This window comes from Onychostruthus taczanowskii, unplaced genomic scaffold, assembly GCF_017590055.1.
Source record: "Onychostruthus taczanowskii isolate IOZ18803 unplaced genomic scaffold, ASM1759005v1 scaffold552, whole genome shotgun sequence".
In the NCBI taxonomy this organism is placed as follows: domain Eukaryota; kingdom Metazoa; phylum Chordata; class Aves; order Passeriformes; family Passeridae; genus Onychostruthus; species Onychostruthus taczanowskii.
Window position 1 is genome coordinate 5737 of NW_024503147.1, and position 8226 is coordinate 13962.

General features: G+C 43.0%; 1 long non-coding RNA gene across 1 annotated transcript; it reads right to left on the reverse strand.

Moving 5' to 3' along the window:
* Positions 1–5227: 5227 nt before the first annotated feature.
* On the reverse strand, positions 5228–8186 carry LOC121342691. Its single transcript, XR_005953599.1, has 3 exons — positions 8011–8186; positions 6385–6462; positions 5228–5412 (listed from the first exon to the last, which is right to left on the reverse strand). It is a non-coding gene; the product is annotated as an uncharacterized LOC121342691 (long non-coding RNA).
* Positions 8187–8226: the final 40 nt, after the last annotated feature.

Consider the following 8226-nt stretch of genomic DNA (forward strand, 5'->3'; position numbering starts at 1 on the left):
TTTGGGTCAAACTTTGTGAATTTTGGGTCGATTTTTATGAATTTTGGGTTAATTTTGCCATTTTTGGAGTCGATTTCACCAAATTTTGGGTCAAACTTTGTGAATTTTGGGTCGATTTTTATGAATTTTGGGTTAATTTTGCCATTTTTGGAGTCGATTTCACCAAATTTTGGGTCAAACTTTGTGAATTTTGGGTCGATTTAAATGAATTTTGGGTGGATTTTTATGAATTTTGTGTCCATTTTGCCACTTTTAGGGTTGATTTTGCCATTTTTGGCCTCGATTTTACTGATTTTTTTGTCTATTTTTACGAATTTTGGGTCAATTTTTCCAGTTTTTGGGTGGATTTTGCCAAATTTTGGGTCAGTTTGGCCATTTTTGGAGTCAATATTTCACCAAATTTAGCGTCAAACTTTGTGAATTTTGGGTCGATTTAAATGAATTTTGGGTGGATTTTTATGAATTTTGTGTCCATTTTGCCACTTTTAGGGTTGATTTTGCCATTTTTGGCCTCGATTTTACTGATTAATGAGGCGATTTTTATGAATTTTGGGTCAATTTTTCCAGTTTTTGGGTGGATTTTGCCAAATTTTGGGTCAGTTTGGCCATTTTTGGAGTCAATATTTCACCAAATTTAGCGTCAAACTTTGTGAATTTTGGGTCGATTTTTATGAATTTTGGGTTAATTTTGCCATTTTTGGAGTCGATTTCACCAAATTTTGGGTCAAACTTTGTGAATTTTGGGTCGATTTTTATGAATTTTGGGTTAATTTTGCCATTTTTGGGGTCGATTTCACCAAATTTTGGGTCAAACTTTGTGAATTTTGGGTCGATTTTTATGAATTTTGGGTTAATTTTGCCATTTTTGGGGTCGATTTCACCAAATTTTGGGTCAAACTTTGTGAATTTTGGGTCGATTTTTATGAATTTTGGGTTAATTTTGCCATTTTTGGGGTCGATTTCACCAAATTTTGGGTCAAACTTTGTGAATTTTGGGTCGATTTCTCTGAATTTTGGGTGGATTTTTATGAATTTTGTGTCCATTTTGCCACTTTTAGGGTTGATTTTGCCATTTTTGGCCTCGATTTTACTGATTTTTTTGTCTATTTTTACGAATTTTGGGTCAATTTTGCCATTTTTGGAGTCGATTTCACGAAATTTAGCGTCAAACTTTGTGAATTTTGGGTCGATTTAAATGAATTTTGGGTGCAATTTTATGAATTTTGTGTCCATTTTGCCGCTTTTAGGGTTGATTTTGCCATTTTTGGCCTCGATTTTATTGATTTTTTTGTCTATTTTTACGAATTTTGGGTCAATTTTGCCATTTTTGGAGTCGATTTCACGAAATTTAGCGTCAAACTTTGTGAATTTTGGGTCGATTTAAATGAATTTTGGGTGCAATTTTATGAATTTTGTGTCCATTTTGCCGCTTTTAGGGTTGATTTTGCCATTTTTGGCCTCGATTTTATTGATTTTTTTGTCTATTTTTACGAATTTTGGGTCAATTTTGCCATTTTTGGAGTCGATTTCACGAAATTTAGCGTCAAACTTTGTGAATTTTGGGTCGATTTTTATGAATCTTGGGTTAATTTTGCCATTTTTGGGGTCGATTTCACCAAACTTTGGGTCAAACTTTGTGAATTTTGGGTCGATTTTTATGAATTTTGGGTCAATTTTGCCATTTTTGGAGTCGATTTCACCAAATTTAGCATCAAACTTTGAGAATTTTGGGTCGATTTTTATGAATTTTGGGTTAATTTTGCCATTTTTGGGGTCGATTTCACCAAATTTTGGGTCAAACTTTGTGAATTTTGGGTCGATTTTTATGAATTTTGGGTTAATTTTGCTATTTTTGGGGTCGATTTCACCGAATTTTGGGTCAGACTTTGTGGATTTGGGGTCGATTTCACGGAATTTTGGGTGGATTTTTGGGAATTTTGGCTCCCAGCTGCACAGGTTGGTGTTCAGCCTCCGGAACAGCCGCGAGCCCCGAATCGACCTGGACACGCCCAAGGAGCCCCCCCAAAATCCGGGGGTGCAGCTCGGGGGTAAGAGGGGGAAAACCCCAAATTTTGGGATTTTTGGGAGGTCCAGGGGAATTTGGGGACCTAATTTTTGGGGTTTTTGGGTAAAAATTTGGATTTTGGGGCGTCTGGGGGAAGCTGAGGTCCCAAATTTTGGGGTTTGGGGATGAAAATTTTGGGTTTTGGGGGTGCTGGGGGAATTTGGGACGCAAAATCGTTTTTGGGTAAAAATTTGGGATTTTGGCAGGTCTGGGGGAAGCTGGAGTCCCAAATTTTGGGGTTTGGGGATGAAAATTTTGGGTTTTGGGGGTGCTGGGGGAATTTGGGACGCAAAATTTTGTGGGTTTGGGGTTTTTGGGGTCTCAGTGACCCGAAATTTTGGGGTTTTGGGATCCAAATTTGGGAGTTTTTTCGGTCCTGGGACCCAAATTTGGGGTCCCAAATTTTGGGGTTTGGGGATGAAAATTTGGGATTTTGGGGGGGCTGGGGGAATCTTGGGACGTCAAATTTTGTGGGTTTGGGGTTTTTGGGGTCTCAGTGACCCGAAATTTTGGGGTTTTGGGATCCAAATTTGGGAGTTTTTTCGGTCCTGGGACCCAAATTTGGGATTGTGGGGAGCCCAGGGTAATTTGGAATCCAAATTTTGGGAGATTGGGGTCCAAATTTGAGATTTGTGGGGTCTTTGACATCCAAATTTGGGATTTGGGGGGGTTGTGGAAATCCAAATTTGGGATTTTTGGGGTCTTGGGGTCCCAAATTTGGGGATTTTGGGGGGTTCAGGGCAGTTGGGGGTCCCAAAGTTTGGAGTTTTGGGACCCAAATTTGGGATTTTTGGGGACTTGGAGAATTTGGGGTCTCACATTTGGGACTTTTGGGGTCTTGAGGACCCAAATTTGGGATTTTGGGGACTCAAATTTTGGGGTTTTGGGGTTTTTTGAATCCAAATTTGGGGTTTTGGGTGTTCCCAGGTGTGGGGGGTTCCCAAATTTGGGGATTTTTGATGTCCAGGGGTCCCAAAATTTGGGAATTTGGGGGTTTGGAGCCCCAAATTTCGGGCCCCAAGGGATTTTTGGAGCTCCCACCTGATTCTGGAGCCCCAAATTTTTGGGATTTTGGGGATTTTTGACCCCAAATTTTTTCTCTATTCCAGACTTGGAAGCGGCTCCGGGGGCGGAGCCTGGAGCTGGGGGCGTGGCCGAAGAGATGGGCGGGGCCTCGAGCGAAGCCCCGCCCCCCGAGGATCCCAAATGGAGCCGAATTGTCGACATCAACGCCCTGGTGCTGATGGGCGTGGCCGCCTTCCTGTGGGGATATTTTGCCTGAAATCCCCCGAAATAAACCCAAAATTATCCCAAATCTTGAATTTTTCCCGAAATGGGCAAAAAAAAGGGCAAAAAAATGGTGAAAAACGCCTAAAAAATCAGTGAAAATGCCCCAAAAATTGAGCCAAAATCCAGCAAAAAGAACTCAGAATTTTCCCAAATTGGTGGAAAATTTGATGAAAATGACCCAAAATTGTTCTGAGATGGCTTAAAATGAGTCAAAAATGTCACAAATTGACCCCAAAATGGTGGAAAATGTGGGAAAAATGCCCAAAAATGAGAAGAAAATGCCAAAAAGTGAGGAAAAACGCCCCAAAATCCACCCAAAATTGACTTAAATCACCCCAAAATTACCCTAAATGATCCAAAATGGAACAAAATTGACAAAAAAGTTGAGAAATTGGATGAAAATGCTCCAAAATCAGCCCAAAATGGAGCCCAAATTGAAATCAACCCAAAAGGAGCAAAAATGACCCAAAATTCCCCAAAATGAGCCCAAAATTGACTCAAATCAACCCAAAATGAGACAAAACGCCCCAAAATTGACCCAAAATTCCTCAAATCCACCCAAAATTGACTCCAATTAAAAATGTTGAAGACCGAATTCTCTCAATTCCACCCAAAATCGCCCAAATTCCACAATTTCCACCCAAAATCCACCAAAATATTCCAAAATGGCCCCAAATCCACCCAAAATCTCCCAGAATTCCTCCAAATTCCCCAAATTTCTCTTCCAAAACACAAACTTCACCCAAAATTCACCAGAGTCGAAAAAAATTATCTCAAATTTCCCCAATTCCACCCAAAATCTCCCCAAAATCCTTCCAAAATTTCACTTCAATCCACCAGAAATTCAAAAAAATTTCCCCAAATCCACTCAAAATCTCCCAAATTTTCACCCCAAATTCCCCCAAAATTTCACTTCAATCCACCGGAAATTCCAAAAAATTTCCCCAAATCCACTCAAAATCTCCCAAATTTTCACCCCAAACCCTCCCGGAATTCCCCAATTTCCACCCAAAAGCACCAAAATTCCACCAAAATTCCGTAAAATTTTTATTTTTCGGGGCCATCCCGCCCCTTTTATCCTAAAAGTGGGCGTGGTCTCGTGAGGGGGCGTGGCTTCACTCAGGGGTGTGGGCTGGTGTTGGCTCTGCCCACTCCAGGGTCAAATGGTGGAAAATGTGGGAAAAATGCCCAAAAATGAGAAGAAAATGCCAAAAAGTGAGGCAAAACGCCCCAAAATCCACCCAAAATTGACTTAAATCACCCCAAAATTACCCTAAATGATCCAAAATGGAACAAAATTGACAAAAAAGTTGAGAAATTGGATGAAAATGCTCCAAAATCAGCCCAAAATGGAGCCCAAATTGAAATCAACCCAAAAGGAGCAAAAATGACCCAAAATTCCCCAAAATGAGCCCAAAATTGACTCAAATCAACCCAAAATGAGACAAAACGCCCCAAAATTGACCCAAAATTCCTCAAATCCACCCAAAATTGACTCCAATTAAAAATGTTGAAGACCGAATTCTCTCAATTCCACCCAAAATCGCCCAAATTCCACAATTTCCACCCAAAATCCACCAAAATATTCCAAAATGGCCCCAAATCCACCCAAAATCTCCCAGAATTCCTCCAAATTCCCCAAATTTCTCTTCCAAAACACAAACTTCAGCCAAAATTCACCAGAGTCGAAAAAAATTATCTCAAATTTCCCCAATTCCACCCAAAATCTCCCCAAAATCCTTCCAAAATTTCACTTCAATCCACCAGAAACTCCAAAAAATTTCCCCAAATCCACTCAAAATCTCCCAAATTCCCCCAAACCCTCCCGGAATTCCCCAATTTCCACCCAAAAGCACCAAAATTCCACCAAAATTCCGTAAAATTTTTATTTTTCGGGGCCATTCCCGCCCCTTTGATCCCAAAAGTGGGCGTGGCCTCGTGAGGGGGAGCGTGGTTTCACTCAAGGGGCGTGGCCTGTGCTGGCTCCGCCCACTCCAGGGTCCACTCGTCCACGGCCAGCAGGGGGCGCTTCGTGTCCCAGCCGGCGGCCTCCAGCCCTGCAGGGGGCGCCAGCACGGTGAGCGACCAACCAGGAAGTGCGAACCGGAAGTGGCACCGGAAGTGGCTTTTTTGGGGATTTCTCTTTGAGAAACCCACCCAAGAGTCCTGGAATTCCCAGGAATCCGAGGAAATTCCACAAATTCCACAAAATGAGTGGAGGTTTCACCCCCAAAGCTCCAAAATTCCATAAAATTCACCCAAATTCCACCAAAATCGTCCCAAATTCCAGAAAGTTCCCCCAAAAGGGCCCAAAATTCCACCGAATCACCCAAAATCCCAAAATGCCAGAAATCCTCCCACATTCCCCCAAATTCCACAAAATCCACCCAAAGTTCCCTAAAATTCAATAAAATCTTCCCAAAATTCCACAAAATCCACGGAAATCCCCCCAAATCTCCAAATTCCTCCCCAAAATCCAGCCAAAAATCTGCCCCAAAAAAACTCAGCCCGAAATTTCACCCAATTCCTCCCAAAATTGTCCCAAATTCCAGGAAATCCTCCAAAAATTCGCTATAATTCCAGCCCGAATTTCCTCCCCAAATTCACCCAAAATTCCCTAAAATTCCCCAAAAATCTGCCCCAAAATCCCCCAAATCCACCCCAAAATCCCCCAAATTCTCCTGAAATCCCTCCCGGAAATCCCAAATCCCCCAAAAATTCCCAAAAAATCCCTGATTAGCAACCAGGAAGTGCTACCGGAAGTGACGCCATTACCCAACCCGGAAGCCAAACCCCGGAAGTGTCTCAATGACCAAAAAAAACCAAAACCAAAAGCAGGAACCAAACCGGAAGTACCACAGGAAGTGATGCAATTATCAGAGCAGGAAGTGGAAACCCCGGAAATCATCTCAGTAATAAAAAACCAAAACCGGAAGCAGGAAGTAGAACCCGGAAGTGAACCGGAAGTGGGTTTTTGGGGGGTTTTGTCGCCATTTTCAGGGCTCTGTTGCGACAGAGGCGATACCAACCTCGCAGGAGGGCGGGGCCAAGGTCCCGGAAGAGCCGCGAGGTCTCGGCCAGGACCCCCCAGGGAACCGCGCCCGGCGCTGGGGGAGGGGAGGGACAGGAGTCACCCCCGGAATTCCCAAAATCCACCCGGAATTCCCAAAATTCCCCCAAAATCCACCAGAATTCCCAAAATCCACCCAGAATTCCCAATCTTTCCCCAAATCCGCCCAAAATTCCCCCCAAAATCCACCAGAATTCCCTATTTTTCCCCAAATCCGCCCAAAATCCACACAGAATTCCCAAAATTCCCCCAAAATCCACACAGAATTCCCAATTTTTCCCCAAATCCGCCCAAAAATCCCCCCAAAATCTACCCGGAATTCCCAATTTTTCCCCAAATCCGTCCAAAATTCCCCCAAAATCCACACAGAATTCCCAATTTTTCCCCAAATCTGCCCAAAATTCCCCCCAAAATCCACACAGAATTCCCAATTTTTCCCCAATTCCGCCCAAAATTCCCCCCAAAATCCACACAGAATTCCCAAAATTCCCCCCAAATCCACACAGAATTCCCAATTTTTCCCCAATTCCACCCAAAATTCCCCCAAAATCCACCAGAATTCCCAATTTTTCCCCAAATCCGTCCAAAATTCCCTCCAAAATCCACCCAGAATTCCCAAATCTTTCCCCAAATCCGCCCAAAATTTCCTCCAAAATCCACCCAGAATTCCCAAAATTCCCCCCAGAATCCAACTGGAATTCCCAAAATTGTCAAAATTCCACCCAAATCCTCCCTAAACCCCCTTAAAAAAATTGCAATCAAACCCCCCAAAATTCCCAAAAAATCCCCAAATCACCCCAAAAATTCCCCCAAATTTCTATTTTAACCCCTAAAATTCCAAAAAAATCCCATTTTAACACCTAAGAATTCCCAAAAAATCCCAAAATCCCCCCAAAAATCCCATAAAATTCCCCCAAAATTCCCCCAAATCCCCCAAATTTCCATTTTAACCCCTAGAAACCCCCCAAAAATCCCATTTTAACCCCTAAAAACCCCCCCAAAAATCCCATTTTAACCCTTAAAAATCAAAAAAAATCCCATTTTAACCCCCAAAATCCCCCAAAAAATCCCATTTTAACCCTTAAAATTCCCATTTTAACCCCTAAAAATCCCAAAAAATCCCATTTTAAGCCCCAAAATCCCCCCAAAAATCCCATTTTAAACCCTAAAACCCTCCAAATTTCCATTTTAACCCCTAAAAATCCCCCAAAAAATCCCATTTTAACCCTTAAAATCCCATTTTTACCCCTAAAAACCGCCCATAAATCCCATTTTAACCCCTAAAAATAAAAGAAATCCCACTTTAACCCCTAAAAACCCCCCAAAAATCCCCTTTTAACCCCTAAAAACCGCCCAAAAAATCCCATTTTAACCCTTAAAAATCCCATTTTAACCCCTAAAAACCCCCCAAAAATCCCATTTTAACCCCTAAAAATAAAAAAAAATTCCCATTGTAACCCGTAAAAACCCCAAATTTCCATTTTAACCCCCAAAATCCCCCAAAAATCCCATTTTAACCCCTAAAAATCCCCCAAAAAATCCCATTTTAACCCCCAAAATTCCCCAAAATTCCCCAGTTGCTCACGGCAGCTGCGGAGTCTCCTCTGGAGGGGCTCCAGGCTGCGGCCCAGGGGGGTCCCGGCCCCCAGCCCCTCCCCCAGCAGCTGCTCCAGCAGCAGCGCCTGGGCACAGCCCAGCAGAGGGGCCGCGGGGGGCGCCCCGCGCCGCAGCCCCACCCCCACCCAGCCTGGGGGGAGGGGGGAGAAACCCGGGATCAGCGGCATTCCCGAAAAATGGGGGG